Consider the following 22,996-nt stretch of genomic DNA (forward strand, 5'->3'; position numbering starts at 1 on the left):
GCAAGTGTTCCTCCCAGCTGGCGCTGAACACTGCTATATCGTCCAGGTAGGCGGCGCTGAAATCTTCCAGCCCGCCCAATACCTGGTTAACCAACCTCTGGAATGTGGCAGGGGCATTCTTCATCCCAAAGGGCATCACACGGAACTGGTAGTGCCCATCTGGTGTGGAGAATGCAGACCTCTCTTTTGCCCCATCAGTCAAGGTGATCTGCCAGTACCCAGACGTTAGATCAAACGTACTAAGGTACCGGGCAGCCCCCAACCGATCGATGAGCTCATCAGCTCTGGGGATGGGGTGCGCGTCAGTCTTGGTGACCGAATTGAGTCCTCGGTAATCTACACAGAACCGAAGTTCTGGTGAAGCACCAGGCGCTGCAGCCTTTGGGACCAAGACCACTGGGCTGGCCCAAGGACTGCTAGAGGACTCAACCACCCCTAAGGCAAACATCTTGGAGACCTCCTCCTTGATATATGCTCTGACCTTTTCAGTCACCCTGTGGGCCTTGTGCCTCACAGGAGTGCTGTCCCCAGTGTCCACATCATGGACACACCACTGAGTGACACCAGGGATTAAGGAGAACAGATCAGGGAATTGTACCAACAGATGGCGACAATCTTGCTGCTGCTCAGGGGTCAGTGTGTCAGAGAGGACAACACCATCCACTGACCCATCTTTTTCTTTTGCACACAGGAGGTCAGGAATAGGCTCACTCTCCTCCTCCATCCCAGCATCTGTGGCAAGGAGCATGCCCACTTCGGACCTTTCTAAGTGGGGCTTTAACCGGTTGACATGCAGGACCCTTAAGGGGTTCCTGGGAGACTTCAAGTCCACCAAGTAGGTGACATCGCTCTTTTTCTCCACAACCTCAAATGGTCCAGTCCACCTGTCCTTGAGTGCACAAGGTTCCACAGGGGCCATGACCCAAACTTTCTGACCAGGTTGAAGCTCAACCAGAGTGGCATTCTTATAGTACCACCGCTTCATCTCTTCCTGGCTGGCCTCCAGATTTGCCTGAGCAAGATATCTGAAGCGCCGAGTCTGGTTCCTAAAGGCCAGCATGTAGCTATATACATCCTGGGGAGGTTTCCTGAGAGATTGCTCCCAGCCTTCTTTAACCAGACTCAAAGGTCCTCTTACCGGGTGACCATACAAAAGCTCAAATGGGCTGAACCCTAGAGACTTCTGTGGCACCTCACGGTACGCAAACAGCAGGCATGGCAAGAGGACGTCCCATTTACGCCTCATTGGTTCTTCAAGACCCATGATCATGCCTTTGAGGGTCCGGTTGAATCTCTCAACCAGCCCGTTACCTTGAGGGTGGTAAGGAGTGGTAAACTTGTAGGTTACCCCACACTCCTTCCACAGGGACTTCATATAATTAGAAATGAAGTTGGTGCCCCGGTCTGACACCACCTCTCTGGGGAACCCCATGCGGGAGAAAAATCACCCATCAGTGCCCGTCCCACCACGGGGGCCGTCACTGTGCGGAGAGGGATGGCTTCCGGGTACTGGGTGGCATGGTCCACCAAGACCAGGATAAACCTGTTGCCCATGGCTGTCTTGGGGTCCAGTGGCCCCACAATGTCAATCCCCACTCGCTCAAAGGGGGTACTGACGACGGGAAAAGGTTGGAGGGGAGCCTTCTGCTTCCGCCCACTTTTCCCACTTGCCTGGCAAGTTTGACAGGTCCTACAATGGATATATGAATCCCTTCTCATCTGGGGCCAATAAAAATGGGTGACAAGCCTGTCATAGGTCTTGTCCTGCCCCAGATGTCCAGCTAACGGAACGTCATGAGCCAACCCCAGTAGGAAGGCTCTGAAGCGCTGGGGTACCACCAGCACACGGGCTGACCCAGGTTCAGCAGCCTTAGGCTCGCTATACAGGAGGTCGTTCTCCCAGTAGACCCAATGTGATCCTGACTGATCACCTGTCGTTTGGGCTGAGGCCTGCTGCCTCATACCCACAAGAGAAGGGCACACTTTCTGTTCAGCACAAAATTCCTCCCTGGAGGGACCACCATCCTGCTGCCAATGGGTCAGCTCGGGCAGGTCTCCCAGTTCGGCCACTTGTTCTCCTGTCTGTTCCAGGGCATCCCCCTCAGGGTCTGCTCCCTCCTGGACCGCGGGAACGATGGGGGACGGTTTCCCGCGCCCCCTGCCTCTTCTCTTCACGGTTGGGACCGGGGCCATACTTTCAGGCTCCAGGGCCCCATCAACACCCTTACTGACTGACATGGACCGGGTGGTCGCACACACCCACTCAGGCAGACCCAACATTTCCAGATGCGATTTTCTCTCCACCTTAGCCCAAGGGGAGTCCTCCAAATCATTGCCAAGGAGACAATCAACAGGCATGGCGGGCCTCACAGCAACCTGAAGAGTACCTGAGACCCCCCCCACTCAAAAGGAACTTGAGGTACCTCACACTGACTCTGTGAGTTGTCAGCAGCTACAACGGGGTAGAATGCATGAGGGACCACCTGCTCTCTGGACACCAAGTGACACTTGACAGCTGTCACACTTGCTCCGGTGTCTCTGAGAGCTTCCACCCTATGGCCATTAATGGTCACCCACTGCCTATATTTTTTAGTGTTATTAGGCAGAGGGGTTGGAGGGACCATTTCCACGTCTCCTAAAGAGACCAGGGACATTTCTGCGGGACCCCACCCACCGGGGGTGTTAAATGGTAGCGGCAGTTTCAGTCGATAACCTTTCAAGTATTTGCCCGGCGGTAATCGCCTCTTATACCACTCAATAATTTACCAATGAAAGAGGCAGGCGCCGGAGACTGGAAGGCAGGAAACAAAGTTTTATTCCGTCGGAGCAGAACACATCAGATCAGACAGCAAGGTATCGTCACGAGGTGCTCTAACTGCATCTCTGAGACCTGGTCTCTTATACACTGGTTTATTGCTTTATTACACATAGTACATTCTTGAGATTCCCTTGATGTATGGGGGAATATCCCCTGAAGCCCCGGTTCAGATCCGATCCCATACATAGATACAGTAGAAGTTCCCACCCCACCCACAGTAGGAGATGGCTATTGCGCAGCAGGGTATTCCGTCAATTCCCGGGGGTGTGTGTGACCGGTCGGGTCTCAGGGGGTAGGGGCTTTGATCTACTGTAATCCCTTTGATGTGGGGTGTTTCCCTTACAGTAGGGGCAATAACTGCATCCGCAGGGCTAGGTGATGGCCTGGGACCAGTTCAGACAATGGGCCGCAGAGGAAGGGGGTTATCAAAGGAGAGGCATGACCATGTATGGGATGTCGGTCGGAAGTGGTTCCGTAGCAAGGTCGCGCAGAAGGAGAGGGTTTATGGCCTGTATGAGAGAGCGGGGGTGGCCAGCGCGCGGGGGATGCTCGCAGCGCCAAGGGGACCGCGCTGGCGATTGACAATGAGTGGGGAGAGAGTGGGGTGCCTAAAATGGCGGCCGTGCATTCGCTGTGCGTGGCGCTGGGGAGAGGCAAGATGGCGCAGATAATGTTCAGTTTGCAAGCTAAATTTCCACAGTCCTCCCTTTTAACATATCTCGCCAGCTTGTCTGGCCAATATTCACCTTTGTTAGCCTTTCAGTTACAGTATCGTCAATGTTCGTCATACATTTCTTAAAGATACAGAGTCTTTAGGGCAGGCAGGAGTAATCTGACACTTTTGTACATTGTCTCATACAGTTTGATAAAGTAGGCGAGGAGGAGGTACATTCAAAATTACATTAGCTGTGCCGCAGGTCAGGCCCAGGCGAGTGTGTTCGAGTATGAATAGGATACTGTCCCAGTGTATAGTCGGAAGTGTTTGATGCAGCATCATGAAAACTCAATAGGAAGATAGTTAAAAAAAAAGGGTGGTTGGGAGAGGATTTTCTACTTAACATAGGTTCTTCTTTCCAGTATCCTATTATAAAGAGCCATCACTGGTAAGCTCTTGTTGTTGTTCTTCTTTCGTTGGCACTGTTGAGCACCGGCGGTGGAGCTAAGGTCCAGCTCAAATCCGATTTCTCACGTGGCAGGGTGTGACCACTCACTGTTCTCTGATCACAGTCCTGTTCCTTAACACAGTTCACCACAGGTACTTTGAGACAGGGTGCCTGCCTTTTGTTCTTCGGTAGTAGGTCAAAGTCATAGTCCAAATGAAAGAGGAAGAGAGAAGGGGGTGGCGTGGGATCGGATCAAAAATGCGGACCAAGGAGAGCAGAATCTTTCAGCACTGGGCCCATCAATCGGGCCCGACGGGTTGAGACTTCAGGCACGCTGGTCAGTGAGCAGGGGCCTCGATGTAGCCCTTCGCGCTTATCGTTCTGATAATGGTGTCTCGTCTCACGCCCTTTTTGCTTCGTCGCTTCCCCCTTGGTCGATGTCATAGATGCTTTATGATCCGCAGCCAGGCTGTGCGTCACGTCCGACCCCTCTCTTCCGATGGCTGCAGGTTATCTTTGAATGGGTTATAAGAAACAAAAGTCTTAGAGATTTTGGCAGGGAAGACATTTACATACTTCATCCTCTCTCCCAACCACCGAGTAGTTGCGGAAATGCTCTTATCTGTTACTATATGATTGGTGTCTATTAATTCTGATGTTAATGTGCGTGTTACTAATCTATTAATTACTGCTGTGGTGCAGGGTTCTGTGGGTGTCCCTGTCCATCGTCTGGCCTTCTAGGTGTCGGTTTCTGCGCCCTATAATCGTTGCAGGAAGCCTGACATCTGTCAACTTTCTGGTTTATTAAAAATTCGAACCGGCTTCTCCGGTGGAGGCTCATTCGCCTCAACATAAGGTTTGGTAGTACACATCTTCCTCCGAGGACTACTAAGTTTATGAAAAAGTAAGTGCGAGGTGCTACTGTCATGCGTTCACGAGTATCCCTTTCGGGGAGGAACATAAGCTAAGCATTATCTTTGTTGGGGACAATAGGTAACCCTGTATCAGTTTAGGCGATGGATTATTAGAAAATAGGGCCATCAGCCGTTTCGTTTGAAATACTCTGAGACGGCTAGTATAGGGCTAGGGTTATTTTTGGGAGAGCAGGGTGCTTTAGACATTCTATTTCGGGCTAATTGGTCAGGGGTAATTCTGGGTGGTGGAGATGGTATCCTTTAAGAACAAAAACCACTGACATATAGTCCCCGTGTTGAGGGTCAGATTGGGAGACATCAGTCGTCTTACCTGTCCTTTCCTTCTCAGCCGATTAGGCTTAACGTTTGCAAAAAGGAGAGGTAGTAACCTGGTAAAGTATGGTCGTTTTTGTTTCTGTCAATTTGTTCGAACACCACTGTGTTCAGGCCAATTATACACTTACCGAAGAGGTATGTGTCGTTAATTTATTCAAAAAGAGAGAGAGAGCAAGGAAGAGCCCTTTTTGAGAGGGAGGGGGAGAGAGAGAGAGAGAGAGAGAGAGAGAGAGAGAGAGAGAGAGAGAGAGAGAGAGAGACGTGTGCATCAAGTAGGCTATTTGGCATACATACGACACAAGACGAGAGAGAGAGAGACATGGGTAAGATAATAGGCCACTTGGTGCACACACAACATGGAGTAGCATGGGTTTGTTCCATGTAAGAAAACACAGGCGGGGAAAAGACATAAATTCGGTGATCACGTCAACACAAATGCCGGGCAGGGTGTGACAGTACATGCATCAAGACGGAGACTCAGGGCTGCGTTGAGCATGGGGACCTCTCCTTTCCTGTCCTCTATTCCTATGCATGCTGCGTACCTTAGTATTTTGTAGTTTATCTTAGGGGGTGTCTGACCCTTTATTCTCCTCCCTTTGATCGGTGGACGAGCGCTTCAATCATACAGTGACGCTCTCTTCAAGTGACCCAAATATAAAATGCATACACATTCATGCCGTGTAGTCGTAGTACACACGCACAATCATATCATACAGTTTTTCATGTCCCCAATGGTGGTCTGTAATTTTACGCACTATCTCACAACGTTTGTCTATGTTTTCCCTGATATTGAACTCGGTGCGGTCCATGTCCACTCCACTCTCCAGTCGGAACTTCGTTGTGACCTATAGAGGGGAAAAAGAGGGGAGGGAAGGTGCAGTATTCAAAATACCCCAGCGCGCGCAGACACGAAAAGGTTCTACCTACCATGTACCAGGCTAGCCGCAGGGGTGGGTAATACCACGGACCTATTATTCTTTAGTTCGAGGCAAAGATGCTCTAGTTCATTCATCTCCTAAATTCGGGTTCCCTGGTCGTACATGTATTTCTCAATTGGTCGTGTATTATGGTGCAAGATACCATACCTTGCGTGCGACATATACCTTAAGTTATAGTTGATTATTGATTTGACAATTCTTGGAAAAAGGGCAGGCGTGATGGGTACAAATTCCGTTAAACAAAAATATTTTAGGCAAATTGAGTCTGTATTATCTGTATGCTTTCGCTTAGGAGTGACAATCTTTTATTTAAAAGAGAAACCTTCAACAACCCAGATGATTAGTCATGACACTGATTCCGTAATTCCTTTTTAAGAAGCCCTTTATTTAAAACAATGTCAGTGTAGAAATACGGGCCTACAGCCGCTATAGGCCGGCCACGGTGTGAGAGGCGTCGAGCAACATGAGCAACACTATATTAACATAAAAATCGGTTCCCCCCTTTCCCCCACCATCATGTGTGAAAGCATCGCGTACATATATATATATATATCTTTTTAACACAAATGTCACGTGACTGGAACGCCACAAGGAGTTGTAGGCCACTCCTACATCAGCGCCATCTTGGGGCGGGGTCGGGCCAGTGCACAGTCTAAGTCTTTCCATGAATTAGCTGTTGAACCAGAATTCCTTTCGGTAGTTCGAGAACTTTCGTTAGCGTCAACTTTGCGTCAGCATGGCGTCACTGCAACCTTGTAGCAATGCCATGGTTCGTTCTTAGGGCGGGGCGGCAGGCGGGTTCTTCCGCCGATGTTTTACTTTTTCACTGCACCAAGCGGAGGCAAGGTGGCCGCCGCCCGGGGGGGGGGACAAAAGAGCAATGGTGGTGGTTTTGTCCTTACCGGAAGTCCGCAGGAGTCGAATGTCAAATGACTCCAACCAATTCTGCAAGGCTGAGGGGAGCGTTCTGTCAAGGGTGGGGCCCATGCCCAAGCAAACAAGCTTTCGAGTCCAGAATTGTCTCACGGTGGGCCAGGCCTGGAACCGGAGGGGTCAACCGCCGGAGTTCAAGGGCAGCAGTAGCAGCAGCTCTTCGGTACGGCTATCGGAGAGGGGCCAACAGCAGCTACAGCGGCAGTTCTGATGGTATTGCCACCGGAGTGGTTCCAGTAGCAGCGACGACAGCAGTTTGGATGGTATCACCACCGGAGTGGTTCCAGTAGCAGCGACGACAGCAGTTTGGATGGTATCACCACCGGAGTGGGCCCCTGCTTACTCGGCTGCGGGGGCCCACTCCCCGCGTCGGGTGCTAGTGGCAGTCCTGGTGAACCCGTGCTTGGGCGGTTGCCTGGCGGTCGTGTGCAGCGGCAGGGTGCAGCTCAGCTGGTCGGTGAATTAAAGACGTTTGGGGTGCCCTCATCTGCTGGCGAGCCTCCACCTGGGGAGGTGGGGGAGGCCCGTCCGCGTCGCCTCCCCCCGCCAGGGCACCAGCCCTTATTAACGAAAGAAGAAGAGAATGGGGAGATCCGCACAGCGTGCCAGGGTGAAATTCAGCAGGCCGATGAAAAAGATGGCTGGGGTGCCCTCGTCTCCTGGCAAGCCTCCACCTGGGGAGGTGGGGGAGGCCCGTCCGCGTCGCCCCCCCCCCGCCAGGGCGTCAGCCATTATTGAAGAAAGAAGAAAGAAAACGGGTAGGCCCGCACAGCATGGCGGGCTCCGCCTTGGTGTTGCCAGAACTTTGGCGCTTCGTATAGCCTCCGGCCTATTCGCACAATCGCCCGCCACTGATGTCAAGGGATTTTTGCATGGCTTTTATAACCCAAAGTCAACTAAAAGGGACCGCCCAAAACAGGCCAATGTTGCAACTTCGAGGAAGGAGAGGCGAGGACGGTGTCACGTGGACGTAAATGCTTTGGGATGCAGGTTGCAGCAGACTGTCATGTAAATAGTTGTTCAAAACATGTTTTAACCTGTTCATCTTGTCGGAATGTTGGTTTACTTATAAGTTATTAAAAATGTTTGACCATACTATTTTGTTGGAGCGTTGTACGTATCAGCGATCTAGTTAGCGTATTCGGAAAATGGCGTTGTTCGATTACACGTGATCCTAATCAAGTGTGGTGACGTTGATGGTGGGTATCAACAAACTTCCGGTTGTGTCTATTGGGGTCCCTATTTTTGTTCGGTTCCAAAAGGACCGGGCACTGGGATTTCCAGTGTCCGAACCCTCTACAGAACGCACATTGATTCCCATCTAAGTCTCTCCGTCCGTTGTAGGGTGTAGGTGTATGGTCTCTAGGGGGTAGCTTTCTAGGGGCGGTTGGTTGGTAATTCTCTTTTGGGGGTTCCCTTCCTATGGTCAAACCTTGCAACTGTGCTATCATCACCCTCTCCTTTAATTCCTTTTTCTTCTTCTCTGACGCCCTATCGTTCTCGTTCTTCTGGTTTTCGTAGTATTGGGCCATCTGGAGAATTGCTGCAGGTTTGGAGGCTGCCCAACTACTCTCGCTGGTCTGTAGTTTCTGGGAAACTTCTGGCGACAGACCCTTTACATAATTCTGGACAAAGAGGTGGTGTCCGGTTGCGGTGGTCATGTCTTGGCCACTGTAATCGGAAAACACAGTCTCGAATCGGGAGAAGTATTCAGACACATCTTCCTGGGGTTTCTGACGGCAAGCCGTCACTATCGACCAGTCTACCTTTCTTTCTGGGATTAGAGTCTTCAGCTTTTGTACAATCTTGTCTGGGAGCTCTAAGATGGCTTTCGGGGGTTTCTGTCCTGGTTCTCGCTGTTTATCTATGGTATCGAGTTGTACCCAGGTATATCCGAACGGCTCAGCGTGGTCAACTCTCCGGATTTGTTTCCACACATCAGCCGGCAGGCATAGCCCAAAGAACAAGTCGATATCTGCTAACGTCATTATCGTTGAGCCTAAGGCTGTACCCAATTCCGTGTAGAAGGCAGTCGGGTTCTTTCTTAAGTGGGGTAGAGTCTTTCTAAAAGTCAAAATATCTTGCCGGTCCCACGGCTGATAGACCCAGTTATATACAACCCTTCCCTTCGCATCTTGGTGGTTGATGTCGTCGTGTGTTCCCTGACCCCGTGGGGGGACCCAGTAGGGGGCAGCTTCTTTGATGGGCATCATGGCATCAGCCCTTCCTCCCTGGGGTTTAGTTGCTATGGGGGTTTCTGTTTTGGTGGTCTGTCCATGTTCTTTAAGGTGTCGGTAGACCTCGAGTGTACGAGTGAAGAGGTTCGTTACATCGCCCTCTCTTTCTTCCCCAATGTCTACCTTCCTATATAGGGCCACTAAGCCTTCGGGACCTTTATCGTGGTACCTATCCTCATATGCATTCAGGGCGTGATAACAGAGCCGTACGACGAAGTGTCGTCTGCGGCTGTCGGCATACGAGTTATACACGTCTGTTATATACTCCTCACTTTCTTTTCGCTCCACCAGCGTCCCTACTATCTTGTCAATTCCTGCTCGTTCATCCTTAGTTAATCGATTCATTCTGGTGGACTCTTTCTTTCCTATCTCATGGTCGTCTAGCGTTGTAGTCGACGTTGGGTTCGGCACAAGAGGCTCAGCCGGCGCGGAGGCCGTGAGGGCCGAGGCCCCTGTACTGCTTTCGCTCGTGTTCGGGGGTTGTGGGTGTTGCACTACTGATTGGGAGGGTGCATACGGAGGGGGCATGTAAATGATCGGGGGACCTAACAGTAATTCGTCATTCGTTCGCTGCTTGGAGGACAACTCAGGGTAGAGCAATGAAGGGGTCCTAACAGCGTACTGGCCTGAGGTTTCGGGCTCCTGTCTTAGTTTAGTTTCCCTTCTCTCCTTTATGTCTTCTTCTAACTTTCTAGCGGCAAGGTGAGCTGCCTTTCGTAATTCCTTTTCTGCTTTTACTTCTTCCCTCTTTTTCCGTTGCGTTGCTTCTTTGCGCCACATGCCGATACTGTCAAGCATAGTAGGCGTCGTCTTATTGCTACGCAGAGCTATTTCTAGCGCTTCTATCTTATGGTCGTCGAAGGATCCCATCAGTGGCCACTGACTTTCGGGGTCCTTCTTGGTATATTTATGCCACAGCTTGCTATAAGCTACGGCGACTAGTCCATATTTAGTGAACATGTCCTTATTAGGGGTGCCTTCCAGTGGAGCCGGGTGGTTCACCTCTAATAAGCGGTCCGGGCAGAACCAACTACCAATCAGTGGGGAGAAGATAGGCATGACGGGTTTCAACGGGGACAAAAGTCAGCACTACCTATCTTTTCACTGCTTGCAAAGACTAGACAGAATATCTCTATTCTTCGTTATTTGCAAGCAGAGATTACCTCCAAAGAACCAATATCGAACAACTAGTGTTCGGACAATCAATCAATCAATCAATCAATGGGGAGATAAAGATAGGCACGACGGGTTTCAACGGGGACAAAAGTCTGCGTTACCTACCCTTCACTATTTGCAAAGACTAGACAGAATATTCCTATTCTACGTTATTTGCAAACAGAGAATATCTCAAAAAGCACTATTCTTCAAAACAATCAATGTTCGGACAATCAATCAATGGGGAGATAAAGATAGGCACGACGGGTTTCAACGGGGACAAAAGTCTGCGTTACCTACCCTTCACTATCTGCAAAGGGAGAGAGAGAGAGTATTTCTACTCCTCCCCGTTTGTAGACAGCGAATATCTCAAAAAGAACAATCAATGAGCAATACTAGTATTTCCAAAGCTTCAAACAATCAATCAATTATTTCTCAATTTGTCGTGTATCACGACCTTACCCGGACCGCGTGGACAGTTTCTCGTCTTCTGCCTCCAGCGCCCGATCGTCCTCTACTCTCCGTATTTGCCGCGGCACTCCTGATGGTTCCCAGTCAGGACCGTAGATCACTCGAGAGAGGTCTGCTCGGAATCAGTGAAGTTCGGATGATCGGCTGCCAGACGAGGGTCTATTGGGCAGGAGCTCTCCCGATCGTTGCAGTCGTTCACTCTGTCGTCGGGACCTCTCCCACTGGATCCACGTGTCGCTGATGGGCCCCACGTTTGGGACGCCAATTGTTAAATGGTAGCGGCAGTTTCAGTCGATAACCTTTCAAGTATTTGCCCGGCGGTAATCGCCTCTTATACCACTCAATAATTTACCAATGAAAGAGGCAGGCGCCGGAGACTGGAAGGCAGGAAACAAAGTTTTATTCCGTCGGAGCAGAACACATCAGATCAGACAGCAAGGTATCGTCACGAGGTGCTCTAACTGCATCTCTGAGACCTGGTCTCTTATACACTGTTTTATTGCTTTATTACACATAGTACATTCTTGAGATTCCCTTGATGTATGGGGGAATATCCCCTGAAGCCCCGGTTCAGATCCGATCCCATACATAGATACAGTAGAAGTTCCCACCCCACCCACAGTAGGAGATGGCTATTGCGCAGCAGGGTATTCCGTCAATTCCCGGGGGTGTGTGTGACCGGTCGGGTCTCAGGGGGTAGGGGCTTTGATCTACTGTAATCCCTTTGATGTGGGGTGTTTCCCTTACAGTAGGGGCAATAACTGCATCCGCAGGGCTAGGTGATGGCCTGGGACCAGTTCAGACAATGGGCCGCAGAGGAAGGGGGTTATCAAAGGAGAGGCATGACCATGTATGGGATGTCGGTCGGAAGTGGTTCCGTAGCAAGGTCGCGCAGAAGGAGAGGGTTTATGGCCTGTATGAGAGAGCGGGGGTGGCCAGCGCGCGGGGGATGCTCGCAGCGCCAAGGGGACCGCGCTGGCGATTGACAATGAGTGGGGAGAGAGTGGGGTGCCTAAAATGGCGGCCGTGCATTCGCTGTGCGTGGCGCTGGGGAGAGGCAAGATGGCGCAGATAATGTTCAGTTTGCAAGCTAAATTTCCACAGGGGCACCCATCTCATTCCCTCCCAGGGCTACACTCGCTACCTGGCGGGGGGTGCACGCGGCGGTGCATTGGAATCCTTCATGGGACACTGGGGATCATAATAACGGTGTCCCACCTGCTTACAAACATAGCAGGTCATGGGGCCCCTTGGAACAGGTTTACCTGTCGGGGCCTCTGGCTTCTTTCCAGGGGGAGGCTGGGAACCCTTCCCTTGGTTCCCTTGGGGATTACTTTGGGGCCCTTTCTGGAACTCCCTCTGTTTACCCCTGTCCCCCCCACTCTTCTGCTGGGAACCCTGCCCACCTTTGGCTGAGTCTCCCACTGGACCCTTGTGGACCCTGGTACTGACCCAGCGGTCCGCCTCCTCAGCAAGTTTTCTAGGGTTAGATATCTTGCTATCAACAAGGTGCTGGCGTAGCTCTGGAAAACAGTTATTAGACAAGTGCTCCCAAGCAAACAAATCATAAAGAGCATCATAACTATCAACCTTGCTACCCTTTACCCAACCATCCATGGCTCTGCAAAAAAAGACACATATTCAACCCACGCAGTACCAGGCAACTTCTTACATTCTCTAAAGGTTTGTCTGTACTTTTCTGGAGCTAAGCCATATCTCAGCATTAAAGCATTTTTCATATGAGTATAAGACGCCCTTTCCTCTTCAGGCATGCTCAACAAGGTATCTCTCCCTTCATTTGTAAAGCGGCTCCACAACCCCGTTCCCCAATCTTTCTCAGGGACCCGGTGGGCCAACAATGCTAACTCATACGCTTTAAACCATTGGCTAATATCTTCATTCTTACTGTAATCTTTGATCACATCTTTAGGAAAATAAAACCTACTTTCTGCAGGCACAGATGGAGCGCTGCCACCAGAGGGATTCAACTCTAAACTTTTAGTTTTAAGCTCCATCTCCCTCAACATCTTCTCACGTTCAAAGGCTAACTTCTCTCAAAATCTAATCTTTTGCTCTCCATTTCAGCTTCTCTCAGGCTCTTGGCTTTTTCTAATTCCAACTGCCCTCCTAATTTAAGTTTTGCCATCTCTAACTTGTACCCCCTCTCCCTGTCTTCTAATTCTTCGGGGGAAAGGCTCCTAGAGGACGCACTACTGCCTGGAGATGACACTGGCCCACCTGTGGGCTCTTCCTCTTCCTCTTCTTCTTCCTCTTCCGGTACCACCACCGGATCAGAGGGATTTCTGGCCTCTAACCAGGCCTTCAGCGCTTTGAGGAAGCCATCTTTCTTTGTGACACCTGTGGTAGGAACTTTAAACTGCTTGCAAAATCCTTTTAGATCTTTTAGCGTGTAGGAATCTATCTTCTCCTTATGAAATTCCCCCACAACAATCTCCACAGGTGTAGCAACTCCGGCATTCTCCATGGTCAAAACTGGCAGTGTTTAAAAATTAAGCTCCAGGAAAGCGGAGAACAAAAATAGAATATCCTACCAAAAACAGATTGTGGCTGCGTTATGGTGTGCTTTCACTATGTAGCGTACACTAATCACTGCACATGAGTCATAAATGCAAAGTTCAATCCTCACCGCTGACCACCAATGTTAGAACCGGCGGTCTCTAGTTGGCAGAGGTATACACTTCTGACAAATAGGGACCAACCAACTCTAGTCAGGGAAAGGGGATTACACACTCAGATAACCCCTGCTACCCCCTTGGTAGCTTGGCAGAGCAGACAGGCTTATCTCAGAGGTTGTGTGTTAAGCATTCATGACCACATACAGTAATAAAGTGAATAAACTACAGATGGACACGACACAGAAGTTATTATAAAAATAGTATTTTTATATAAGGCTTAGCACAAGACCAAATAACGACAAAAATATACCACAGTCTTAATAAATACTCTTTGGAAGGAAAAATGATAGTTCAGGTAAGGTTTCTTCTTGGCAAATAGTTCTTTAGCAACAGAATTAAGTATTCTCCTGAAACACAGTTCTTTGGCAACAATGTGACCCCCACAGGAGTCACACGACGTCAAGTCTACAGGATTCCCAAGGTTCGGCGTCGACCGCGAGGAGCGCTACGTCGAGCCTGGAGTTGCAACAGACCCCACGAGTACAGTACCTTGAGAAATGAAGAAAACGATGATCCCCGGCGTCGAGATGTCGGCGTCGAGGTCGGCGTCGATTGTGCCTCGGAGTCGGGTCGATCTGCAGCGGCGTCGAGGGATGTCGGGCCGGAGCAGCGCTCATGGCGTCGAGAAGGGCGTCGAGTCGATGCGATCAGCAGCGGCGTCGGGACGGGGTCGCTTGGAGGTGGAGCCGATACTCACTCCTCACTGGCGTTGATACCGGCGTCGAGACGGGGTCACTTGGAGCCGGGGCCGATACCCACTGCTCACTGGCGTTGCTGCTGGCGTCGATCGGGCCCGGCGGCCGGCGTCGAAGGCTCGGGACACTGGAGCCGTTACTCACGATGTCGAGCTAGATTCGGCGGCGTCGGCGGCGGCGTCGAGACTGCAGATTTTCCCTTGTGTACTGGAAACAACACTTCCCAGCAATTCAGCAGATGGTGAAGTCCTTTGGCCCTGTGACTTCAGCAGGAGACTGGCACTCTTCCAGCCCTTGGAGATTTCCTAGCAAGTGTTCAGAGAGTACACACCAAGTTCCTCTCTCCTTGTTCCTTGGCAAACATAAAGAAGCAGCTTTCAGGTTCCTCCACAGCAAAACAGCACTCTGGCAGAAAGGGGAGGCAAATCCTTAGATCAGCAGGCTTCTTGTCCTTGGTACAGGTTTCCTTGTCAGAAGTGATCTGAGTCTTTGGTTCAGGGGTCCTTCTCTTATACCCCTTTTCTCCTTTGTTCCCTTTGTCCAAGCAGGGAAATTCCCCCCATCTCAGGTTCGTTGTGGGTGTTGCCAGGCAGAGGCACCTGGCCTAGTCACTGAGCAGGGCAGAGTCCTCAGCCGCCCAGCAGGAGGCGGGGCCAGTATTGTCACTGGCAGGAGCAGGGCTATCAGTCGCCCAGCAGGAGGTGGAGCCAGTATTGTGTCAGGCAGGGCAGGCTACTCTTCCCTCACTCTATGTGTAAATGCCTCATTCACCCCACACTGACTCATTCAGACCTCTGGAGCCACCCAGCCCCTGACACACACACCAAACCAGCAGAGACCGGTGGATAGTTGGACAAGAAAATAGCCACTTTCTAAAAGGGCTATTTTCAAACACAGAATCTAAAAACCATCCATCCTAAAGGGTGTGTTATTAAATTCTGAGTTCAGGGATACTAAACTCGACCTGCTACCATGCTCCCTGAGTCAGATAGATTATAATGGAGTTAATAATCAGTCTGCCCAGTCTGGCCTATTGGAGGCAGGTAGCCCTTCAATAGTGAAAAACGAAAATGGCTGTAATTCACTATTAGGTCATGCCACACACATCAGGGCATGACCTACCTTTTACCAACAATGCACCCTGCCCTAGGGCCTACCATAGAGGTGTCTGAAATGTGGCAAAGTGAAGGTTTAGAGACTGGCAAGTAGGTTTCCTTGCCAAGTCGACATGGCAGTCAGGGACTGCACGCAGGCTTTGCAGTGGCAGGCCTGAGACACTTTTTACAAGCTGCTTCTGTGGGTGGCACAACCCGTGCTGCAAGCCCACCAGCAGCAGTCAACTTACATGCCCTTGGCACACGCAGTGCACTAGACTAGGGTCTGAACAGTAAGTCAACCAAGCCAATCATGGTACCACCAATCAATGTAACAATTTAACATAGGGAGCACTTGCACTGTGGCACTGATCAGCAGTGGCACAGTGCCCAAAGCAATAAACCAGCAAAAACATCGTAAACAGAGGAGGCAAACAGAAAAACATGGAGGAGAGACTCATGCCAATGATGCCAGGTCTAACAGTGTCTACCCTCCATCTCTTCGTCAGTGCATCCCACCGTGCATCTTGAAATGCTCTGATCGACTTCTTCACCCTTTCCTGACTTCGATCTCTTTTCCTTGCATGTGCTGCTCTTATCCATGCATCCAGTGCCTCAAACTGGGTTGGTCTAGGTAAGGGTTGTAATGCAGCTATCGCTGACTTGAAGTGATACAACAAATCAAATCTGAATGAACCATAACGTGGGAAAGCCAAATCTCCCTCCTTTTCAGTCGTCTTTTGCCAATTCTGAATCCAAAGTATAGTATGGAACCCTACGTTCGTAACCATGTAATGAGCTGGGGTATCCTCGGGCGGTGCTTCTTCCCCCAATCGAGTTACCACTCCTCTATCTCCCCTACAAAGATCTTGCAATACCTTAAAACATTTCATGATGAAATCAACTCTTTTACCCACAATGTTTTCGTTTTACTTCCTGATGTCAATCCACCAATACCAGCACAGCTTTACACTAACCGACCTATCACAATGCGGCACACATCGAAACCACTCTTCCTCCTCACTCAACAGATCCCCTCCTTCACAATTCGTCTTGAACACTCTCACACGTCTCACTCATGCAGCAAGTTACTGTCTGTCCACCAAACGACCGGAGAATCACTTGATCGACTGTCTGTCCACCATGCGACCGGACAGTCACTCGTAATTGTCTACCTCAATCTGACAATTGTCTGTCCGCGAAAGGACTGGACAAATGCCCTCGACTATCTGCCTACGAACGGCCGGACGGTCACATAAACAGTTGATAGGATCCAATCACTCAATTTTACACACACAGTAACCCACGACCTGCATTGGTCACTCAAACACTCACTCTCTTGTTCCCTATCTCAGGTGGGTTTGTCGATGACGTCTCACGACTTCCACAATCAATGGCCGACCATTACGGTTCTGGGTGTCTTCTATACCACAATCTATCTATCCTGGGACCGTAGGCTACTCATCGAGCCTGACATCAAGAAATCACATGGACCGCGCGTGCTTCCAGTCCGAAACCACAATCACTCAACTCTCGTTCCAACTCCGCGAGACAGCACACAATCAAATCATCACCACACTCTAACAACATCCCTATTCATACTCACTCCTCCGCGAACTGCTGCTTCCGCCGCACCGTCACTCTCCGTCGGTCTCTGCCAAACACCGTTGTTCTCTTCTCTCGATCTTCTGGACAACCATCTCCTGGGCTCTATGGGGTTTTCCTAACATCTCCCTAACTTCTCCCCTTACTACAGAGGTAAACGTCCTCTCGCTACCAACTGATAAGGCTGGGTTCCACTACAGAAATTTTAACAAGGAACCCTAGGTCAATGTCTCTTTTTACCTGCTGAGAAGTGTAAATAGGAGAAACAACGCATCACAACAATTAACTTTCCAGTACTAACCAGGGCTCAAAGATCACAGACTCCAACTTCAGTTTAGGGGGTTTATTACAAATCCAAAAACAACTGAATATACAAGCACCTCAAAATGAGGTTGTAAAAATACATGGGAACTAATACAAAGCCAAATCTACGTTAGAGTCTGCTCCGATGAATCATGAAGAGAATAAACAACTCCAAAAATAGAACACTAGCAAGGACCGCTCCAACATTTAAGTCAGACTTCATCTGTGGCTGAAAAGTGAAAAGCATTAGACTATCCCTACTCTATCTCTAAGGTGACATCCCTACTAAACATTTTCCCCGACAAAGTCAGTTAAAAGGTGTCAGCTCGTGAAGAAACACATTCACGATGTAAGTCAGGTAGCCAAAGCTACAGAGTTCGTTCTAAGATACTCTTCCAGATCAATCTTCTTACCCTTCTCCTAACTCATCCTGTCTCCTTCTGCCTCTCCTCCCTCGTGGCACTTTGTCTAATAAAAAATACAAAAATGTAAAACACTCCCACAGATCACCTCATGCTAACGGACACCTCTCCTAGATAATTTTCCACCGTCGTCTCCATGTGGATTCCGTTGACCTTGGTTCCCAGGCCTCCTCAACAAGAAAGAACACCGGCTCCCAATTATCGATCTTCTGTTTACAAAGTAACATCTCTCCTCCATGCCTAACTCCTAAACATAAGGTGTTATTTCTAACTAACAAAGGCAGCTTCTTCCATCTGCAACTGAATCGTGAGAACAGAACATCCTTGCGCGCACATGAAATTCGCTGACTACTTCAAAATGCGAGAGCTTACCAGGGAAGTTACAGCCTACACAATTCGGCTAACATAAGAATAAATGAATAGGCCTTTCATAGCACAACGCGAACATTCGTTTAGGCCTTTACACATTAGGATTTACACACATGTTAATAATACTTCTTATTGCAACACCTACAATTATGACATGTTGAGGATAACTCATTATTCCTTCGTGCAGTTTTCAACATGGTGCACGTTTAAATCAAAAATGCATTTCACTACACATAAGCTTTTCGTTAGGCGACTGCAATATACCAAGGGTTACAATTTCAATATAAACAGCATTTCACTTCTCTTTGCATAGCACGAAATACTTTTCTATTACTTCACGAGGACATTTTGTTATTAAAATGCGTTTCTACCAATCAAGATTAATACCACACAAGAATATATGCGGGTGCGAACTATCAGTGATTATGATGCACCCCTTAAATTTTAGAGCACCATCATGCTCCATCAGCGGTGCACACAGTGTAAAACATCTGGTGGTTGATTAAATAGGCTATGATGTTGTTTCACCTAAAAAATGAATCTAAGGCATCTATAGAGCACACATAACAACTGACTTGCTTCTTAGTGCTCACTAACAGTATTGACGTCTTGCAGGGGGCAAGAATGTTTTTAAACTTCAGTTTAAAAACTATCAGTTTTAATAAATGCTTTTCAATGGTGAGGCATAATCTGATATTTTTAGGGGTAAGTCTTCCGCTTTCCAGAATTTAGAATTAAAGTCAAATTGTTAACCTTTGGCTTAAAAGACAAAGGCATTCCCATGTAGTGGCTAAATTGCAGAATGTGAAACTACAAATTCGGAATTAATTCAGGCTTCCGTGATTGACCAAATTGGGTCATGTTAAGCAGACATTTTACTTCACTATGCTGCCTTCTCCTTCATTATCGCATATGTGAACACCTTCAAAGATGTGAATTTAGGATACGTGTATGACTTTTTTGCAGAGTAGCAGACGACATTTGTTCAGTAATGAGGACTGCTGATTCCTTGTTTGGCTGGAGTGCTTTTGCTGCCCTGGAAACTGATGCTGCAAGCAATCACCTGCTGCTGGAGAGCATGGTGCTGCAAATACTACAATACCAGGTGCTGTAGCACCAATGGACATCAGGCCCCGCAATGGGCAGCTCCACAGCGCTGTCTGTGCCAGCACAAGATAATACTGTGATCACAGCACATACTAGAGGGAGAGGCATTTTGGGCATTGGCAGGCGGCAAGTAGCATGCTGCAAATGTGGTCCAGGCCGCAGGTGCATTTAAAGCAGCACCGCCTTTTCACCCTGCGCTGCCAGGTAAAGTAACCAAATCAGTTCCCTTAGCTGCGCAGCATACGTGCACAGACTCCAAGGTGGTGCACGTCCAGAATGATGATTTCATCTGCAGAGGCAGTGCTGGGTGGAGCAAGGGTCAGGGAAAGCACAGCCCACAGCCCCGCCTCTACCTCTCTGTGTGTGTGTGACTGCACTGACTTTCCTCTGAGATGGAGATGAGTTCCTGCCCAGCCTGGCAAGACACTGAGTGAAATTTGTTATTATGACCATTCTAGGATCAGGCCCTCACAAACTCAAATAATAAAATGAAAAACAATGCAAAACCAAAGCAAAGCCTGCAATTTCTAGGGAGGGGGACAAAAAAGTATAGACTGGCCTGGCCCGCCTGACCCCGCATAGCTATAGCTCTGAGTGAGTACCTGATCGCGTACACAAACCGAGGGGTTCAGTTGCTATACCGGATACTACCACAAGGGTATTGTGAGTCCCCCAGTATCTTCAATCAAATACTGAGGAAGGATCTCTCTGTCTTCCAGTAAAGCAGCACCCTGATACAGTACGCAGATTACATTTTGATATGCAGCCCCTCTGTAAACCTATGTCATCACGACAAGATAGTCCTCACTGCACTTGCCATGAGAGGCTACAAAGGGGAAGAAGCAGTATTTGAAGCAGGAGGTTAACTACTTGGGCCAGCTGATTTCAGCGGCCAGTCAACGGGTCACACCGGAACGCACAGACTCCATCAGTGCTCTGCCACCACCAAGACAAAAAGGGGTATGCAAAGGTTTTTAGGATTTTGTAATTACGTCCTGCAATGGGTCTTTGTCTATAGCGTGCTCATTGCCCCATACTGGAGGCCATGAAAAAGGCGACAGCTGTCATTGAGAAACTGATGTGGATGCCTGGGATGGAATATAACTTCTGGAATCTGAAAACCATAATAACGCGCTCCCCTATGTTAGGAACACCTGATTATAAGAAGGAATTCTTCCGATTCAGCCACAGCAACAGGCGAGCCATGTCAGCAGTCTTGACGCAGAAATATCTCTTGGGGCACAAAACCCTTGCGTACTACAGTGGGCACTTAGACTCAGTCATGCAGGGCCACTTTTCATGCAAATAGGCCCTGGCGGCAGCAGCTTTTGCCATTGTCAAAAGCACCAACATTGTAATGGGGAAACGGCTGACACTGTATGCCAAGCATTCAGTATTTGCGGTCATACAAAAAAGCAAGCGCACGCAAGTGATGCAAAGGCTCTTAGGCTGCAACCTGATGCTCTACAGACCATCATTAGAAATAGTTTGGCATCGTCTAGAGAACCTGGTCACTTTTCTAGCCTACGAAGTTCAGGAGAGGTAGGAAATCCATGATTGTGCAACGTACACCCTGAAGAGATCAACCAGGCAGGAGGAGACCCCATCCTAGACAGTGAGGCACTGTTCATCCACGGTTCCTCCATAATGGACCAAGAAACAGGGGGCAAGACACACAGGGGTGGCAGTAGTAATGGCTTGTAGCCATGTGACCTCAGAAACGTTGCAAGTCACCACACAGCTAGCTCTCCTCCCCACCTTTCAGAACAGGTGGCAGAGCTGACAGCACTAATCGATGCCCTCAACCAAAGCATGGGGAAAATGATAACGATTTACTCAGACTCAGCCTATGGCACCACCACAGTGAATTCTAGTATAGGAAGGTGGAAAAGACAAGGGTTCCTGAAGTCAGACAGTGCCCGCATTGACCTTACCTAAACGAGTGATGAAGTGTGCTGTTCATACCGGGGGCAAGGATTTTGTATCCTTGGGGAATGCATTAGTTGACCAGTTTGCAAAGAGGACAGCTTACGGAGCGGTTGGGGAGACACCGGCACTTCCCTCCCAACAGGCATCAGAGACTAAACCTCCTCAGGACAAGCGTTACACAGAAACAGCAGGATTTTATCTAAGAAAGTTGTAGGAAAAACGGCGTTGCCTGACCAGAAAGAGCGATGGGAAGCCAGGGGCTGCACCCAGACCACACACAACCTCATATACCGACACACATCCACTGGGAAGCCAGTCATGCCTCAAACCCAAGAAAACATAGCATTGTCCCAATTAAACCTAACAGCACACACAGCAAAAGAAAACATGATAACGTAACTTCAGAACGACTGGTTTAACCCTAACCTTACACTAACTGTGACAATGTATTTGAACAAATGTACCATTTGCCAGTTATATTCACCCAAACCTACACTCAAAGTCGTATCATCAGCAATCCCAAGACCAACTGAGCCTTTCATGGCATTACACATCAACTTCATCGACATGATTGATCAATGTGCTATCTACCAATACCTGATTGTAGTGGCCTGCCCATATTCTAAGTGGATCGAAGGCGTCCCTGGCGCGCACTGTGATGCAAGGTGGCAGCAATATTCCTGGCCAGGGAAGCAATACCACAGTGGGGGGTACCAGACGTTATCCGGTCAGACAATTGGAGACATTTTGTCAACGCCAAGTTCAATGACATCAGTAACCTGCAAGGATTAACACATAAATTAGGCTCAGCATACCACCCCCAAAGCTATGGCATTGTTGAGATACTCATCTGCCTTTTAAAAAAAAAAAATTCCGCCAGTCTTAATACAAAGTGGCTCCATTGTCTGCTCCTAACCTGTTTCACATCCCAAAAACCCAGGCGAAATTAAGCTCTGAGGCTAGCTCCCAAGCACTGGGAGATGAATTACATGTATATCTCTCAGAACTAACCAAAACTGCTAAGTTCCAATCTAAATATGTCAACAATTAGACCACCAAGTGCACCACGGCCAAGCTACCATACCAAACACCCCAACCTGGACAAGAAATCTACATTCACAATTTTGTAAGAAAGTGGAAACAAGCCAAGTTTGATGGACCCTACAGGGTGATTTTCGCAACATCAACAGCCCTCAAGGTGGAGAAGAAAAATGCATGGATCCATCTTTCTGATGTACGGCTTAAGACTTCTACTATGACCCCCCCCCATGAACCCAACTGTGAATTTCTTAATTTTTGAGGATTCATATAAGAAACCTGCAATGTTCAATTACAAATTATGTATTTGTACACTACTTTTTTTTTCTTTTACTTTTTTTGGGCATTTCATTTAACAAAAAAGAGAATTTTGGGAGATTTTTTGGGTAGGGCATATAAATAAATTCATATACAGACAGTTATTACGAGACATTCCATAGTGATAAAATATACATTGAGATAAAAACGTATACATTAAATAGCAGCATACATTTCATATATACATATTGTTTTCAGTACGTTATTACTTTTTAAAGGCTGTTATTATTCAAATAAGATAGACGTTGGGCTAAAACTGTAGCAGCATTATTTTTCATAAACAAAATTTCAGTTCATTATTATTTTAGGGGCCCCCAACCTCCGCCCTTCACCGATAGACTGGAGCGCATATTGTTTTCCCCAATTTTTCGGCTTATTGGCCATTCCCTTCATAGATTCCTTTCTCCTGATTAAAAGTGGAGAGGAACTGAACAATCCATTGCGAGAAAGATTGGGCCACTGGCTCTAGCCATGCTGTGACAATACAGATTTTAACCACTGCCATTGCCAAAAAC

Source organism: Triturus cristatus, chromosome 8 (genome assembly GCF_964204655.1).
Source record: "Triturus cristatus chromosome 8, aTriCri1.1, whole genome shotgun sequence".
Lineage (NCBI taxonomy): Eukaryota > Metazoa > Chordata > Amphibia > Caudata > Salamandridae > Triturus > Triturus cristatus.